At 37.4% G+C, this 20,000-nt stretch overlaps 1 non-coding gene across 1 annotated transcript; it reads right to left on the minus strand.

Annotated features, from left to right (window-relative positions):
* Positions 1-15,113: 15,113 nt before the first annotated feature.
* TRNAL-CAG (transfer RNA leucine (anticodon CAG)) lies at positions 15,114-15,197 on the minus strand. Its single transcript has one exon. It is a non-coding gene; the product is annotated as a tRNA-Leu (tRNA).
* Positions 15,198-20,000: the final 4,803 nt, after the last annotated feature.

Genomic DNA, 20,000 nt, shown 5'->3' on the forward strand with positions numbered 1-20,000 from the left:
GAGGCAAATTAACTAATTAATTATTTTCCTGATCATTGATTTAATAATTTTTTCTATTACTCTATTATATACATAAATACGTAAAGTTTGCCCTGACATTGAGAGCTGTATTTACGACTTAATTTATATCTATCGACTGGGAAAAAAGTATGTTGAATGAAGAAACTTCAAAAATTAATCTGTAGCAGCCCCTGGAAAGAGTCACATAGCACAAGTTCCATAACATAGGTCCTGCATACTTCCCTCCTTCATATAAGTAGAAAGACTAAATAATTTACTAAAATGGCAAATAAGACGGAAGCAAGTAAGAGTCAAAATTAAACCATGATCGTTCTGAATCTGATGCAATTCTTGTTTAGCATTTTGTACTTGATTTCTTATCTGTATGATGTTAATCATATTTGCTTTGCAAAAATATTTAAATTATTTTGTGTTATATTCTATACTTAGATAAATTTATTGGATTAAATTTTTTTTCTTTGGTTCACACAACACCTTAAGTTCCATTCAAGGATTAAGTTAACTATCTGCTCTTGGTCTATCTTTGGCCATGATTAATCAGTTATCAGATATTTGAAATATACCGGATTTTGAGATTTGCTATTCGGTGCCACAATATTAATTTGTCTCTGTCTTCTTTCTTTATTATTTAATGAAAATCTTTCCCACCGTCACCCTTACATTAAGTGGTCGGTTACCTAATGCGCGCTCTGCAATGTTATATCAAAGGCATCCTCTTACACCAAACCTCTATCTCCATATCATCCTTCACCTTAATTCGCCATCTAATTCTCAGTCCCCGTCTTGATCTCCCCCCCCCCCCCAAATAGGTTCCTCCCAAACGCTCCTCACTCTCTCCCCACTATCCATCCTTAACTCGTGACCACACCATCTCAGTCATGACACTTTAATCATGTCTGTAATCTTTACTACACCTGCCAATCTTTTATCATCATTTTCCAATCATTTAAGCAGTGATATTCCCATAATTCACCTCTGCATTCTCATCTCTGTTCTCTCAAACCTTGCTTCTTCTTTTTGTCTTAAGACCTAAGTTTCTGATCCATACAGTAACATATGTCTTATTACTGTGCTATAGATCTTGATTTCAAGCTTGACTGGGATTTTCTTATCACATACCACTCCTGCTACCTCCTCTAATTTCCCTTGCTGCTTTTATCCTAGTCTCAATTCAGCCTCACATCCTCCCTCCTAACTTATAGTAGATCCCAAATATCTAAATTGTTTTACCTGTTTTATAACTGAGCTTCTACTTTCATGTATGGCTATCCTGTTCCTACTTTCCTTACTGCTTACCATATCTTCAGTCTTATCCACATTTACTCTTAGGCTAGGCTACCCCTTTCCAAGGTCTATATTCCCTCTACCATCCATTTCAGTAATTCTTCCTCATTTTGAGCAGTAATCACCAAATCAACAGCAAATAGCATCTCCCACAACTCTTCATTTCTGATCTCTTCATTTACACATTCGAGACCAGCACAAATAAAAACAGGCTTAATGCAGACTCCTGGTGTAATCCAACATTAACTTCAAAGGTTTCATTTTCTCAATCAGCTGTTATTACTTTGGTCCATATTGTTTTGTATATCATCTCTACCATTTGGAGTAACTTCCCTGTGACTCTGCTTCCTTAAGCACCAAAACATAATTTCTCTTAGATATTCTATCACAAGCCTCTCAAAATCTACAAAAGGACAGAAGAGCATCTTGTTTCTTTTCATGTAACTGTCTTACTATAAAGATTGGATCCACAATCCCTCTCACTTTCATAAATCCATAATGCTTTTTCCCAATCTTTACAATCTCTCAATCTGTCATCTAGTACCCTCTCTGAAAATTTCAAAGCATGCTCTGTTAGTTTGATTCCCTTGCTGCTTAAATATATATATATATATATATATATATATATATATATATATATATATATATATATATATATATATATATATATTAGACTCTCCTCCCAATCTTTAAGCATTATTACCTCTTCCCATATTGCTCTCAATAAATCCAGCATCCATTTTTCCCCCTCTGTAGTTAGTATCTTGACCATTTAAATTTGAAGCTCTGATGGACGTTGTGCTTTACCATTCTTCATTTTACTCAATGCTCACTTCATTTCAGTATTCTCTATCTCGATCACTGGCCCATCCATCTTTTATGCTTCTCTTAGCTCGTCTTTCATTTTCAGTATTGAATAGTTGCTCAAAATATTCCCTCCATCTCCTCTTAATATCATCATCCCTTTGCAATATATTTCCATCTCTATTCCTGATGACTACCAGTTGCCTCAAATCCTGTCTTTGCCTTTTCCTCAAATTTGAAATCTTATGGATACTCTTTTCTTCCTCCTTTGTTTCTAGCCTTTCATTTAATTGCTCTACCACTCCCTGCGTAGTTATACTTTTCTCCTAGAATCTTTTTCCTCTTCTCTATACCATTCCTTCGCTCCATGTGCCCGTCTTACTTCCCAGTCCTTAAAGGCTCTTGATTTTATTTTAACTGATTCTTGCATCTCCCTGTCCAATCACCACTGGTTCATCCCACTAATTACTCTGTTTCCCCTACACATATTTCTTTCATACCCACCCAGATATGTTTAACTCTGTTATCCAGTCCAGTCTCTAAGTTCAACCTTTTCAGTCGTCTCTCTCACAATCCTCCTAAATTGCTCAAACATTTCTTCTTTAGGGTCCCAAACTTTAATTCTCCATGCTACTCCCAAAATCACTTACAGTCCATGACATTTTTCTACTGCTTCTCTAGTCTTCATGTAATTTATTTGCTGGGCTTTCCACTCCTCCAATTTCATAAGTTATCAGAAGCTTATCCATCATCTGAAACCAGGGGTTTATACATGCCAATTCAAACTCTGGGCCATCTCTAATACATACTACCCATCCGCATTTCTAGTTCCAAACCACCATGTATCTCCTCATATCCATCCCTTCTCTTCCCCCCTCTGTCATTCATGTCTGCTGCAATGATTAGCATCGACTCTCTTTCACTGTTCTAATAGCTGCATCAAACTCTTGTCTAAATAATATTCTTTTGACTTTTTTGACAACCCATCTGATTGGTATATGCTCTAATTATGTTTATGATCTGATCCCCTATTTTCACTTGGATCTTTAAAAGCCTATCATTTATTTTCTTTAATTGTACCACTTTTTCTTTCTAGTTAATACCTATTATGACCCCAACTCCAGTTCTTCCCTCTCGTGACCCACTGTAATAAATCGTATACCCATTTCCTATCTGTCTTGTTTCATTTCCTTTCCATATAGTCTCCTGCACACACAAGACATCTATCTTCCGCCTCTCCAGCACATCCACTATCTACCTCAATCTTGCCGTTAATATACCAACATTCCAGAATACCCGCTCTTTTTTCCCATTCTGTCTCTAGCTTCTTTGGCAGCAGTCATGAACCCTGCGGTACTTCTTATCCATTTATCAGGCCAGTAGGGTGATCCTGATGTGTGTCGCTTATAGGGGATGCCCTAGCCGCATCCACATTTCTAATAGCATCAGGCATTGTTCATAATTTGGCAGAGGAGTTTTATGAGATCATGCTTTTGCAGTCATCAACCACAGTTATTTGAATATAGTCTAACTGCAAGGCAGCAGTATTCATAGTTCTTGGCAGTAGGCCTAGCCTTGGAATGAATAGTCCAACTGCAAGGCAGAAACTGTCCTTTTAGTCACTTTCTATGACACGTAGGAAATATGGCAGTAGCATTTGTACACCCCTACCACAGGGCCATTATCATTTAATGAAAATATTCAGTGTCAATACGATAAGTAAGGAATCCATGATGTGACATTGATCATGTTGTAACATTGACCATATTTTTTAAAGAAGGTCATATCTCCTGTCATATGTGAGATCTATATATTTCTTTATTTCTATAAATGTTGTATAGGTTTTGCAAGTTTTTTTCCACGCCATACATATTTTTGTAATTTTACTTTTGCATCATTAGGAAACCTGATTCAACGAGATTCTTATGTTATCAATTATTTTCATCCGGTAGGGCATGAACCTCCTGAGTAATCACTTTTGCAACATTGGTCCCCTTTTACACTTGAATGGAATATTTATTAGCAGTATGCTGCACCGCAGTAGACTGACTGGGCTCCCTAGTTATCAAGGCTCTCTCTTTCTAATTAATTTTGAGCACCATCTACCCATCCCTTTCTAGGCCTTCCTTTCGTACCTTTCACATGACTGAATAACCTCAAATTATCCTGATTCATCCTTTCACCGTTGCTAACCATTTTACTCCTTTGTAACCCAAGATTTCTCACTTTATCGATTCTTTTTACACTACATTTGCTATGCAGACAGTTTAGTCAACCAGCTCTAACATTTTCCTTTCATGTTGTCCAACATCCATACTTAACTTCCATAAAGGAGTCCTGGTTAAGTAATCCCTTCATATATACCCTTCTTTCTATTTGTCGTTCTGGCATATCTTCGATGGTATATTCTAATTGCATGTAGCTCTGCATTGAAAAGAAAATTGACCATATGTGAGAAGGTAGAGTATACTTTTTCTGAAATGTTTCTTGTCCTCCGTGACTACCATCAAAGGCTTAGTTAATTTTTTGTTTCCTTAATGAGATTTGCCCTCGTATCATACAGTTGTCTGTTTTGTTCTGCAAATGGCTGTAAGTTTTTTTTTTTTTTTTTTTTTTTTTTTCACTACTACTACCGCTAAAGTGTTATTGGGACCTTGACTGGCCTGACAGTACTGGATTGGATCCCTCTCTCTGGCTACGACTCATTTCATCTTTACCGACACATACATAGAATAGTCTGGCCTATTCTTTACACATTCTCATCTTTCCTCATACGCTTGCCAACACTGAAATTACAAAGCCATTCCTCTCTCAAGAGGTTAACTACTGCACTGTAATTGTTCAGTGGGTACTTATCTCTTCTAAGGGTAGAAGAGACTCTTTAGCTATGGTAAGCTGCTCTTCTAGGAGGACATACCAAATTCAAACTATTGTTCTCTAGATTTGGGTAGTTCCACAGCCACTGTACTATGGTCTGCCACTGTCTTGGGATAGAGACCTCTTGCATGAGGGTACACTCAGGCACACTATTCTATCTTGTTTCTCTTCCTTTTTGTTATTTTGAAGTTTTTATCCTGTTATTTTCAAGTTTTTATATTTTATATATGAAAGATTTGCTTTAATGCTATTATTGCTCTTAAACGTCTCTTTTAGCTTTTCCTTATTTCCTTTCCTCACTGGGCTATTTTCCCTGTTGGAGCCATCGGGCTTATAGCATTCTGTTTTTTTCCAACCAGGGCTGTAGCTTAGCAAATGATAATGATAATAATACTCTATTATAAGTTTTATAAAATTTTCATAACTCTATCCGTCCTGTTTACAATGTCTTGAAAATTGACTACACGGGTAATGGATGCACAAGGTGTTCCCTTTTTTTCTCTCTTTTTTTATGCGTCTAAACCACGTATTTCCGTGAGTTTTATATATACATGAGCGCGAACGGATACACGCGCACACGCACTCAGGTATATATACAATATATAAATATAATATATATGTATATATATATAACCTTCTCATATTTCCTCAGAAAATATGAGAAGTAAATATTGGCGCCATAATCGTATATTTCATTGTTATATAATAGTCTGTAAGATTAAATTTATCATTTCACTGTGTTATCTTTTATTTGTGGAGTTGTGACTTGTGTTTTTATTTTGGCCTATGATTTTGTTAATGCTTTCTGCTCTTCAATAACTGGTATTTTTTATGCTTGTGTCATCTCTCTCTCTCTCTCTCTCTCTCTCTCTCTCTCTCTCTCTCTCTCTCTCTCTCTCTCTCTCTCTCACAAGATCTAGGAATGAGAAAACATTCTGATCAGTTGCGAAATCGATTTTCTTTTTCATTTGATGCTGAAGCTTTTCCTGAATCATGAGGATGGGTACACAAAATAGAGCTTTATTATTTCGTGTATATCGACATTGAGTCGAAGAGATTAGAGCAGGAATGTCTTGAGTTTTAATGAAAGAACATTTCTCTGTTGCTAAGTGAACTGTGTTACATCTTGCAAAGAATTTTCAAATGCTCCGAATGCTTTAGTCCTGGGCCGCCAGACGTTGAGCAAACGAGACGGTGTATTTTACCTTTATTTTTGGCGTTAGGTTTAATAGTCAGTAATGATGTTGACGAAAAGTTCTCGATTCACTCTCTAGGCAACATCATTTCGATTTATATTTTGGCTACCTGGTAGATTTATATATAAACCAGAACCAAGTTTTCATATAAGATGTTAAACGAATTTTGTTCATCTTGTTTAATGAAAGGCCAAATAATTTTTCTCTTGTTTCCCATTAAACTTTGGCTTTCTTTATTTGACAATATTCAAATATTGTTCGTTATGAATCCAATATATGTTGTTAGCTTTAGATGTTATTGCCAAGTTTACAGTTGTTTGATTATTTATCAAAAATAAATTTTAAAAAAGCAAAAAGTAAGGTACGTTAATAACTAGGAAAGTAAAATAAACCATGATTGTCGATGACTTATTTGACTTTTCATTATATCATGCTAGAAAGATGTTTCTATCTACACAGAATTACATACAGTAAGTCTCATATATGTTTGTTTATGTTCCACTATACAAGAAAGACGAATCGGAAGAAATGACAACTTTTAGTGTATGAGATATACTTTTGAAACTGGCACGTTCGTTGTATTGCTTTATGGTCCTGAATTCCCACCTGAATTTTCTCTTGTGAGACCAAGTTCATGGCAGACATTAATGATTTAGTGTAGAGTAAAGCATCTGAAAATTGTGGTCAAACGAAGTTAAACATTTGGTCGAAATGAAAGCATCTGTGACATTTTTGGATGCGGGTTTCAAACAAAGAATCAAGAATTTCAAAGGGTATTTAAAGCTTTTAGGGAGTGTTAGACATCAAATGAAAGTAGGTAATGGATGGAATATGAAACTTTGTAAATAGAAAAAAAAAATATCACCCCTATGAAAGGAATAATTGTTTTGAAATAATGTTTGTCACTTCAGTAAAAAAAAAAAAATAAACAATAATGTAAAGGTACCCCAAGTTTCAGAATTTTGCTTTTGTCAAATGATGCGTTTACGTGAAAGCTTTACTAATCAACAACTACTTACCAACCATTAACAAAATATGTTTTTTTTTTAATTTTTTTCTACATTTAGCTAAATGCTAAACAGAACTGATCAAAAGAGAGACGGTGTTGTAAGGTAATGAAACGCAATCCGCGAACGAAACAGTAGTTTCATGCTCTTGAAATCTGATATAATGAGAAATACAAAAGGAGTAAGTGAATCCCTGAGCCACGCCTTTTTCCAGTTTTAATCCATTTTAGTTGATTAGATTTGTGATTAACTTGTATTGTTTTCAGTTCATCTTTAAGTGTGATATTTATTATTTTTTTTTATAATTTCGGATTTTGTCGATATTAAGTGATTCGTTGATAAAATAGCAGCCGTTGTAAAGGATTATATCATTATAGGTAAGTGTATGTTATTTACTTTTTCGTATGAGCTTTCCTTACTATCCAATATATCCCCTTCAACAAAATACCGTGTGCTCATTGACAAAATGTATACATTTAGAAATATTATGTGTCGTGTCTATTGAAAATATGTTTGCCTGATTACAAAAATTACATGTCTAGTGATAAAAATAATGTTGTCAATCAAGATATCCACCCATTAAGAAACATCTTGCACCAATTAAGAAAATATCATGTGCCCATTTAGAAAATGTTGCATACCCATTGACGAAATTCCAAGTGCAAATTAAGAAAATCCCATGTGCCCATTGACAAAATATCGTAAGCCTAGGAAGGTATATGCTCATTATGAAATTATCATGTCCCCAGAGACAAAATATCATGTGGTCATTAGGAAAATGCTATGTTGATGTGCTTAAGTGCTATATACATTGGCAAAATATATGGCCAGTAATATGTACCTATTGACCAATTATCATCTGAATATTGACACAATACTATGCATACATTGATAAACTATCACGTTTCATAACAAAATATGATGTGGTTACGAAAATTCCATGTTCTCGGTGTTAGGCCTAATCTTTCGAAGGGAGGTTTATAAAGTTTCTTAAAAGCTTAAAATCATTATGGTGATATGAGTATTAATAGTATTCACATTCTATATTATCATTAAATTATTATTAGGTAATCGCTCAGTCATGAATATCAATAAAGTAAATGAATTGTGATTTCTGATGAATCTACTGTGACACATGCAAATCTAATACGCATTGCTTTTTATTATTGGCGAGAGAAACTTATGGCGATTTAGGAAAAATCATTCGTACGTAGAGTTTAGAATGCTCTTGAAGGGTTACATGGCGTTTAGAATGGAATTCACATTATTTTAAAATGCGTCTCGATTCAGAAACTTGGTTTTATCTTCATGAATAGGGGTTTCTTTGAGAAGTGTTTTTATCAAGGGAAAAGTAATATTTTTTTAGTTGCCTCCTATAATATTACGAAAACATGAACTTATGTTACCAAGGTCCTTATGAGAAATATTTTGGGGATTGAGGTTTTGTGAGGTATCTTGTGACACAGGTATATAATATGGCCCAAGGGCGTTTATATATACAAGGCGAGCTGTGCATTGATAGAGACGCTTCGGTCAGTCTACGACTGTATGTGGACAATGCCCTCGAAAGTCAAAGATAATGATATGGTCTTTCATATCTCTCTGATCTTCATAATTAACTTTTGTTTTCGAATTACTCAACCATCTAAGTTTAGTACCATTTTTTATTTCAAATTCCTGATGGTTACTAAAGAGTTAAGCCAACAATACATTAACAACTCTGTATAATTGCTGTTTTGTCACTTGGTTTAGTACTAAGCCTAAACTTTTACATAACCATAGTTTTTATATCTGTTGATCGAAACAATTGCATAATTTAGGCACGTGCTCTCTTTGTAAGCAGCACTTAAGCGTCTCTTTTATTTCTTTAATTGAATTCAGTACTTTTGAGATTTCAACAGATTTAGTACAGGCGAGTGTGGACCCGGAAACGGGTAGATGCTCCGTTCCGGCGGGAATGAGGAGACGCTCCGTTCCGGTGGGAACAGAGAGACGCTCCGTTCCGGCGGGAACGGGGAGACGCTCCGTTCCGGCGGGAACGGGGAGACGCTCCGTTCCGGCGGGAACGGGGGAACGCTCCATTCCGGCGGGAACGGGGAGACGCTCCGTTCCGGCGGGAACGGGAAGACGCTCCGTTCCGGAGGGAACGGGGAGACGTTCCGTTCCGGCGGGAACGGGGTTCCCTGATGTGCCGGCGGGAACGGAGGAGTCCTTCCGTGCCGGCGGGAACGGGAGAGTCCTGGCGTGCCGGCGGGAACAGGGGAGCCATGCCGTGTCAGCGGGAACACGGGATCCTCTCCATTTCAGCGTAAACGGGGCAGCCTCGTCAGGCCTGCTGGAACGGGGTACTCTGCCATGCCAACTGGAATGGTGAAGCCACGCCAAGCCAGCGCGAATGAGAGAACAGCTCCGTTGCAGCGGGAAACTGGGAACCGCTCCGTTCCAGCGGGAACGGGGGAACCCTGCCGTGCCAGTTGGACCGGGGGAGCTGCGCCGGGCCAGCGTGTACGGAGAGGCTCGCCAGGCTTGCTGGAATGGGGCGCTCTGCCATTCCAACTGGAATGGAGGAGCCCTGCCGTTCCGGCGGTAACGGGGGAGCCCTGCCGTGCCGGCGGGAACGGGGGAGTCCTGCCGTGCCGGCGGGAACGGGGGAGTCCGCCATGCCGGCGGGAACGGGGGAGTCCTGCCGTGCCGGGGGCCGGGAATGTGGGGAGCCATGCCAAGCCAGCGGGAATGGGGGAACAGCTCCGTTCCAGCGAGCTAATGGGGAACCGCTCCGTTCCAGAGGGCTAACGGGGAATCGCTCCGTTCCAGCGGGAACCCTGCCGTGCCAGCTGGAATGGGGGAGCTGCGCCGGACCTTTGGGAACGGCTTCATGCCACATAGAACGGGGGAGCCCCGCCGTGCCAACAGGAATAAGGGAGCCCCGCCGTTCCAGCAGAAATGGGGGACTGCACCACTAGTAGGAACGGGGTAGCCGCGCCATACCAGCGGGAATGGCGGAGCCTTCCCGTACCATCAGTAACGGGGAGCCCTGCCGTGCCAGTGGGATTGGGAGCGCCGTACCAGCGGAAATGGGGAAGCCCCACCGTTCCATAGGTAACGGGGATCCCCGCCGTGCCAGTGAAATCGCGTAGCCCTTCCATGCCAGCGGAAACGGGAGCCCCGCCGAGTCGGCGGGAATAGGGAGCCCCGCCGAGTCAGCGGGAACAGGGAGCCCCGCCGAGTCAGCGGGAACAGGGAGCCCCGCCGAGTCAGCGGGAACGGGGAGCCCCGCCGAATCAGCGGGAACGGGGAGCCCCGCCGTGCCAGCTGATATGGCGGAGCACCGCCGTGCCAACTGATATGGGGGAGCACCACCGTACCAACAGATACGTGGGAGCCCGCCGTGCCAGTGAAAACGGGGAGCCCAGCTGTGCCAGCGGGAACGGGGAGCCACACCTTTCCAGCGGGAATGGGGAGACCCACCATAACAGCAGAAGCACGGGAACCCCGCCGTTACAGCGAGAACAGGGTAACCCCGCTGTGCCAGCGGGAATGGGGTAGCCCTGCCTTCCCAGCAGGAATGGGAGAGCCTCGCCATTCCAGCAGGAATGGTGGAGCCTCCTAGTCCCAGCAGGAACAGGGTAACCTCACTGTGCCAGTTGGAATGTGGGAGCTCGGTGTGCCAGCAGGAACAGGGTAACCTCACTGTGCCAGTTGGAATGTGGGAGCTCGGTGTGCCAGCGGGAACGGGGGAGCCCTGCCATGCTAGCAGGAATGGGGGAGCCCCACTGTGCCAGCAGGAATCTTCCCCCCTCCCACTATCCCAGCGGGAATGGTGGGGGAACACCGCTGGCTCAGCTGGAATGCAAGGCGACCCCGCCTGCCCAGCAGGAAGAGGAGAGCCCCGTCTTGTCAACAATATAGAGTTCCTCTATGGAGCTTATTTTTTATTTAGTATGCATGAAGTTCTTTTGGAAATCATTAGCAGGCTCCAGGATCCGAAAAAGTATTCAAAACTCTCCCAGTTCCTGGTTCAACTCGATGTTGTCTTTCGTCATCAGTAGAAAAGTTGAATGCTTTCCTGTCCAGAGCTTTAGTGTCTCAGTGAGGAAAAAATGGAGTATTGGTACATTCCTAAATCGGCTTCAAATTGTTATTTGTCTTCAAGCAGAAATGTTAGAAAAGGTAAAAATATTGTTTTGATTGTTTTATTGATCAACACAAATTTGCGGGCTTTTATCGCCGACTTGCGTATGAGACCATTAAAAAGGAAACAAGATTTGGGTGATGCAGAAAATGCTTTGGTGAAAGTTAAGAGAATGGTTGAGTACTATGTCCTGTATCAAAACCGTGTAAGTTCTCTTGAAGATTAAAATCAGTGCTAGGTCCTCATAATGTGTCATAACTTTGCTATGTCCCCTTAATGTGTCCAAACAGTAATTAGTCCTCTTAAAGTACCAAAGCAGCCATAGTTCATCTTAATGTGTCAAAGCAGTGCTAGATCCTCTGAATAGCTCATAGCAGTGCTAGGTCTTCTTTAATATCTCATAACAGTGCTATGTCCTGTGATACCCAACCAATGAAAAAGCAGAGAAGATTCAAAAGACCAGTTCAAGAATTGGCACCATACCATTAGAGAAAACGGTCAGAACCAACCCTCATGGAGCCCCCAAACTGTACTGAAAATTACAGCATCAAAGCTATAGATTTGCAAGATTCTGATTTTTTTCTATATTATTGCTCGTCATGTGCAATTTGAGGATCAATTTATCCCTACTATATCGAGATCTGTGTCTAGTACTGGCAATACTCCAAACTGTACCACAACTATTGGGTATCATCCAATGATTAATGCAGCAATTACAGACCTCAACACAATTGAAGAATATTTGAGGTGCTGTTAAGAAGCATCATCCGAAGTAGAACAAGACTATACAATTATTACATGTGATCTAGGTATTTGCATGAAAAACTTCCCTCAGATATGGAGTGAGCCAGGAAAAATACAAAAGGGATATCATGATCATTGGTACTTTTCATACACGTGAAACAGATGCTTCGAACAACTAAATCAATTCAGAGTTTTATCATCCCATTTCAACTTAAAATCCCGTAGTCTCTGACATGTTTATCTTTGGGAGCATGAGTGTCTGAAGAAATATGGCATGATGTGGGAAGGACCTAAAAGTAAAGGCCAATCCCAGAAAGAAAAAACGCAAACAACTGACGTGAAAAAAATGTACTTTTATTCGAAGCCTTCAAGAGAAACAAGTTCAAAACAATGTCATCCAGAGCTGTATCCCAAAGGATTGTAACAACAAGGAAAGAAATCTAATACAGGTCAACAAGTGGATTCATTTATGTAGTATTAATCAAAAACAGCAAAAAAAAAAAAAAAAAAAACATGATAGCATTACTGACCTTATGTCCTAGCCCCTGTCTCCAACTCCATATTCCATGGCAACAGTTGATAGATACTTAAAGAAAACCAACACAGCTTAAGGAATGAATTAAGTGGTCAAAAATATTGAAAAGGGAAAGGTCCCTTCATCAAATCAATGTGCTTTAATTTGGGATGGGAATTCCTCCTTTTGCATGAATCAAAAACCAACACAGCTTAAGGAATGAATTAAGTGATCAAAAATATTGAAAATTGAAAGGTCCCTCCATCAAATTAATATTTTTTAATTTAGTATGAGAATTCCTCCTTTTACATGAAAGAAGTACCCCTTCAATGCAAACTATATCAGAATGTATTTTCCAGAATATACCTACTGCGGCTAAAACAATATGTAGCACAGGCACATATGCTGACAAACTTATCTGTCCCAAATAGTCCGAGCGAGACCGAAGAGGCTTTGGTAGTAGGTTTATAATTGATGGACTGAATATTCTTCGTCCCATAGACTGGAAAACATTTCTCACAAATGATGACAACACAAAATCTTTTATCAATCTACTACATCGCCACTGGGCCTCTGATGATATGACAAAAAGTATTGTTAAAAAACCTACGATCTTCACTGAGTTAGGTCAAGCCTATAGGCTGACAGTATCTAAGGGAAAGGCTTTCAAACAGCAATTGCCAGGAGCGTATTCCAGCCATGAAGAAACTGATGTCATTCTTATCATTGATATCAGTTACATTCAGACCAAACTGCCACACATCAAGACGGTGAGAGTTAGGGCAAAGGACGAAGATATTTTTTCATTCATCTCTATTATGCTAAATCTTTCTGTCACCATCCTCCTAAATATGGGAGAACTACGCATTTATTAACTAATTAGCAGAAAATTATTCTCAAGACCACATTACAGCCCTTCAGTCTCTTCATGCCTTCACTGTTGTAGAATGTAATTCAGCATTCAAAGGCAGGGGAAAGATAATCACTCAAACTCTTGAGCCAAAATTCATACTCCATTGATATTTTTGCAATATGTTCTTGACGACATGAATGTTATATGATGAATTGAAGAATTCACACGCCATTTGTATGGTTTTGGTTACAGATTGAATTTAATGAAGCCCGAGATATAAAGGTCAAGAAACTCAGTGGATCAACCATAGTTACGAATATATGGCAAGCAGTCAATTTTGATCTTTGCAAAGTTTCCCCCATGCAAATACGTTCTTGTGCAGCATTTAAAGAGAGTTAATTACCAAGTGTGCATCTGGAATAGAGCTCTTGAATAATATCCGAAATTACCATTTCCTCAGGAGTTTAGTTTTCACATAAATTCTGACAAATAAACTTGAACCGTTATGGTTTGAGGGAGACACCATCTCCAAAGATATCCTGATTGTATCAGTGTATAGGAAGGAGACGAAGCAAAGTGTGATGATTTCAATGTAAGTGATGATCATCATGATAATTATGAATTTAATGATGAAACAGACAGTGATCAATCATGTGCTATTGACAGGAATTTTCTTTTTTTTCAATTTATAATTTTTAGTTTTACAAACACACATTTTTTAAACATGAAATCAGCCATTCACTTATGCTAACAAAGTATAATTTAGCTTAGTATGACTTAATCTAGCTTAAATGAGTACATTTGATACAGGCAGTATGCAAGTAGGCTAAGTTATGAATAGTGGACTATGTACATTTATTAATTCATACTTTCTAAATTTTGTGAAAACGTACAGTATGTTATTTACCACCCTGTGCTCTGTATGCTACCTACAACTGCGAATATAGACTCAAAGGAAGTTTATATAATATGGAAGTTTTTGTTTGTTAAAGACCAGATTTTTTAGGCTTGTTTACATTTTTGTATTACTTTCAAAATGTATATTTTACTATTAAAATTTTTACCTTTTACGCATGTTTCATGATATATTGCAATAGTTCCTGCAAAATTTCTTGGAAGTATGAATATTTTTGACCGCCCATATAAGGTTTAATGTAGATTTATGTGAGGCGGAGTTGAGCATTGTGTAAAATAGTGGGTTTTTGCCCTCTATGGGAGAACGGCTCCAAGTTGAGGGTGGCCGCTATGTTCTTGGGATAACCCAAGTCCCAAGACATAGGTTATTAGGAAACGTGAATTAAATCTGTAACTGAAAACATCCTGAGGGGTGATCCTGGCACCCGGCCTGTCGTGGTGTGTATCCAAGCTACAACCATATCTGGCAAAGTTCTTTGGAAAAAGAAATTTCAAACCTTTTCATCAACGTACTAAAGTAGAGTTTGTATATTTCGTGTACATTTTTGAGTTGATAAGAAATTTTAGTTTCATAGACCCTTAACTTTATTAAAACCTTTTTTATAATTATGACTTCATTAGTATATTTAAGAGTTGCACTGTTTTAGCTGGAATTTAATTGGTATTACATATTAGTACATATGGAATGGCACAAACCCATTTTTTGACCGCTTAGAATAGCATTTCAAAATTATGTAACAGTTCGCTCATTATTGCACAAAATATGTGTCAGAAGTGGGATTCGAACCCACGCCCGGAAGACCGGACTGCGACCTGAACGCAGCGCCTTGGACCGCTCGGCCATTCTGACTTGAATAATTACTGAGGAGAGACTAATTCGCAATGATTTTTTTTTTTCTAATAGAGTTAGATATTCCGGTTGCCACAGTGGGTTCATTTCATCAACCATTGAGGAACTGCAATGAAACTTTAGCGTAGCTAACTATTTTTTTAAAGATTATCTATGATATATATATATATATATATATATATATATATATATATATATATATATATATATATATATATATATTTATTCATTCAAATAAGCCATATATTTTTGATACATTAATGTCTGGACACTCTTAACAACCTCGGGATCAGAGCCCCAGGCGAAATCGCATAAAGACAACAGCTTCTGACCGGTCAGAATATGTTGTCTTTGTGTGGTTTCGCCTGGGGCTCTGATCCCGAGGTCGTTAGCTGATCAGAGGCTGTTGTCTTTGTGTGATTTCGCCTGGGGCTCTGATCCCGAGGTCGTTAAGAGAATCCAGACATTAATGTACCAAAAATACATGGCTGATTTGAATATATATATATATATATATATATATATATATATATGTATATATGTTATGTATATATTATATATATATTTTTATATGTTATATATATATATTATATATATATTTTTATATATGCTATATATATATATATATGTGTGTGTGTGAATTATATATAGGTAATCTCAAAAAAAATAGTTAGCTACGCTAAAGTTTCAGTGCAGTTCCTCAGTGGTCCGAGTCCCTTAGATATTTCAACTCTAATTTGCAGGATTCTTTGCCTTTAATTGCTTGGTTTTGCAGATCACGTATGCTATAGTTTTATTAAAAAACACACTTATGTATTGTTTATGCATTCAATACTTTTATTATTTTCTTGCTGAAAATTCACATTAACAGTAAGGATTCGAATCCACACCTGGAGTTCATATTGCAGCACCTAAGGCTTCTCGGTTAATTTTATTGTTTCATCAGCCAGGTGTTAACAGACTCACGCGAATTTAGACTTACAGTGAAATTTTATTAAAAGGCTTTACTTTGAGTAAGGAACAGCGATAGTTTGGTTATGAGGGAGATCCTTATATATTTGCTTATGCAGATTATTGATAAAAATTCACTTTAATAATCATGTACGGATATTACTGATGGTTTATATCACCAGAAAAAAGTATTTTCGACATTCGTCATGTACAATGTCATTAATGATATGCGAATAATGAACAAGTTATTGCAAGTGTTTCCTTGGTGGTCTAAGTTTCCGAAAACAATGGCGTTTTCTGAAGTTTGGTGTCTCCTATTTTTTTTTTCTATTTGCACGTTGCAATTACCACTAGCAATAGCTATACAAGGTCCCTATTATTAACATTTGCATAATTGAGATCTAGCAATACTTTCCATTATCCAACCGAGAGTGTTATCATAATTAAAGTAAAACAGTTATGCGTCCTAACCTTACTCTTTCTAACCTAACTTAACTTGGGCACTTGGTTCCTATCTGGTTGGGGATTTCAAACCCTCTCAACTAATTTGATGATGCATTAGGACAGAGAGCTGCAAAAGGGTCTCTAAGGGTTAAAGATTATAAAGGAATATACCATTGTAAAATGGAAGGACAATTATACCCAACGAAGCGGTATGGTTTACAGGAATCTGTGAAATGAAAGAAAATATTGAATCTAGTACATTAGCTTTGATCAGTACTGACTTTATGGAAGGGTTTGTGTGTCTGAACTACTTTAAATAGGTTTTGTTATATTTTATGTTTGACTTTGATGAAAATCATTTGATAATCATATCTTTTTCATATAAATCATTGTATTGTTAAAATGCTTTGAGTAAATTAATTTAGGTCATTTTGTTTCAAAGGATTTTCATTGAGCTACCAAAACCGGATATATTTTATTTTAGATTTGTTGGCAACATGATTTTATTTCCATGTAATTGTTGGGTTGGAATTTGAATAAATCGATTCCCTTTGTCTAAAAATGATTACTTTGATGCGGGCAACAGGAATATAATTTGCGCGCAAATTTGCATAATTTCCGTTTTCATTAAATACATCGTTGATTTGAGCAAATGTAGTCAATGTGGAGTACAAAACACCGCTGTAATGTTTTTTTTTTTTCTTTTTTTTAACTTCAACTGTCAGGAGACTGAACATGACCGAGAGTACTATTGTAAATTTTATTTTGCGAATAAAATCATGTATGCTTGCTTTTGAATTGTAAAGACCTGGTGTATTGAAGTTCTGTAAAGATTCATTTAATATATGTTGTTAGGCAAATTCGCCTGTAACGTTAAGTTTTAAATCCTGAACATTCCAGATCTCTTGCAATACGAATCCTGGTTTTTGTCGGAATATATATCAGCATTACTTTTCCGGATAAGATATATTTTCAGTGATATCATCTTTTTCTAATTATCTGTCTTCAATCAAATTCAGGAAAACAGATTAATTACTGGACTAACAAAGTGGAACCGAATATCGTTAATAAGGTTATGAAAACAGTTACAATATGGAATGTATTTTATATTTAATTTTCTGTGAATTGAATAGCAAATTCTAGCCTCGCATAAATATAACGGATTGAATGTGAATGTGGAAAACTCCAAAAAAAAATTTGAACATGTATTTTCATAGTTAGGCAGCCTTTCTCATTGCATAATAATTGCACTCTACATTTCTTGCATATGCTACAGTTAGATTGTAATTGATTATTATCAGAGAATCTGAAAATCCCTTAATGTCGAAGAAATGCAACTTCGTGGTGGCTATTTTCTTTGCGTTTAGTGTCATAATTCAGTCAGTCTTTACTAAGAGTAAATCCCAAGGAAGATACTGTTTTCCAAAATAGTTCGTTGTTTTCCAAAATCGTTCGTCATCATTCTTTGTAAGTTCCATATTATTTCAGGTCTTTCTGTATATATTACTGAGGCATCTAACTAAGAGGTCTTTTTACATATCCGCATTACTCGAATTAGTCTACTCGGAAGCATGCTAGCCTGTATCATCCTCTAAAACTAATATTTTGAGTGAAACTTTTCTTCTGACATTAAAGATTTCCCTGTTATAACTCCCCACAACTTGGGGAAATGTATTGAATGTATATATAGAAATCACGAAAGCTGACACTTGTATAATGTTAGCTATGAAATGCAAAGTGGTTTTGCTTCTCCCAGGGGCTTCCAAGTAATTCTTTTTTATATAGCATGTTTTTGTGATTTTAAAAGGTTTAGTAATTTATTCGGCCTTTTTTGAAGTACAAAGATTTCCTCATTAAGATTTGATTTGTAACTCATTACTGGGTCATTCCATAACAAAACGCTATTTCTGGAATATATAAATCCGGAGATAAAGACCAAAACCTCAACTGTATAGTGCCGTTTAATCTTCTCGGCCTGCAGCTGTTTTAGCCTTCATCTTATAACTCTGCTCGTAGTTAAACTTGTTAAACAATGTATATATATATACACACACACACACACATATATATATATATATATATATATATATATATATATATAAATATTTAAAGATAGGAAGAAATAATGATTATTTTATACATACTTGACAGTCGTTTACATACTAGGGCGCATGCTGCTAGGTCCCTAGTCGCATTCATATTTCAAGATTTTTTTAATTTTGTGCTTTGCATGCTGCATCTGATCGTTGTAGTAAATTACTTCAATAACCCCCCCCCCCCCAGGATCTTTGTAAACGTAAACTTAATTTTTGACTTACATATTTATCTTTAGAGACATAAAGGCAGGTCGAATCTTAATTTGCTATGCGAAAGGTCCATGGTTCCATACAATATGTAGTCCCTTGATTTGAAAAGAGATTTTCCTGTAAAGCTGCTGAATTTGGGGAAATTTTTTTTCATAGAAAATTTAATCTAAAAAAACTTAAGCTATATATATATATATATATATATATATATATATATATATATATATATATATATATACATATATATATATATATATATATATATATATATATATTTATATATATTTATATATATATATATATATATATATATATATGTGTGTGTGTGTGTGTATATATTAGCATTGTGGAGGCCTGTGGGGTATCACTTTGTCACGTAATAAGTACATGTAAGAAAGACTAAATTATTTCAGTTGGTCCTGTTTTGGTAGGTAAAGAGCCAGGAAACACGTTCCCTTCGTCTTTTTATAGAAGTTAATGAAACATGTTTTCCCACCATTGATTTGGAAACAGGAAGTATCTACTTTACCGATATTTCCTTTAGCACTCATTTCGCCTATTAGAGGAAACCATTCCACTTTCACTGATATGGAAGCAATACTTGTGGAAGTTTTCTTATTGGGTATAAGTAATTCATAGAAAAATGAAATCGGTTTTGTTTTCGAAGAAAAAGTTTTTTTTTCTTAAAGTTTAATTTTGTTTAACGCATATGAATGAGTTTGCGTAGTGAAAATAATCTAGATATGTAAGGATAAACAGGTTTCGGCCAAGGGGTAGAATTAGAGTACCTTGTATTGCATCTACTTTCAGGTTTCCCTCGTGCAATGTGTCCAGTTATTAAGCCACTCTTGGTAGGACGAAGCTTCACTGCTTTTTTAAAGATACCCAAAGACTGAAGGACTTTCATTCAAAAGAAAGTTGTTCTTCTGGTGTCAAAAGGTTTCCAGAAAAAAATTTAAATCTGTCCAAGCAAGAGAGGTCCAGTCTTTCGTTCTCCAAATTTAGTTTTTCACTACATAGCCTTTACTGTTCTTTTGAGATAGTTGAGAAGATGATATATGAAAAATCAAGATTCGCAAACCTCTTCCATGGCCCTATGACG

Source organism: Palaemon carinicauda, chromosome 1 (assembly GCF_036898095.1).
Source record: "Palaemon carinicauda isolate YSFRI2023 chromosome 1, ASM3689809v2, whole genome shotgun sequence".
Classification (NCBI taxonomy): Eukaryota; Metazoa; Arthropoda; class Malacostraca; order Decapoda; family Palaemonidae; genus Palaemon; species Palaemon carinicauda.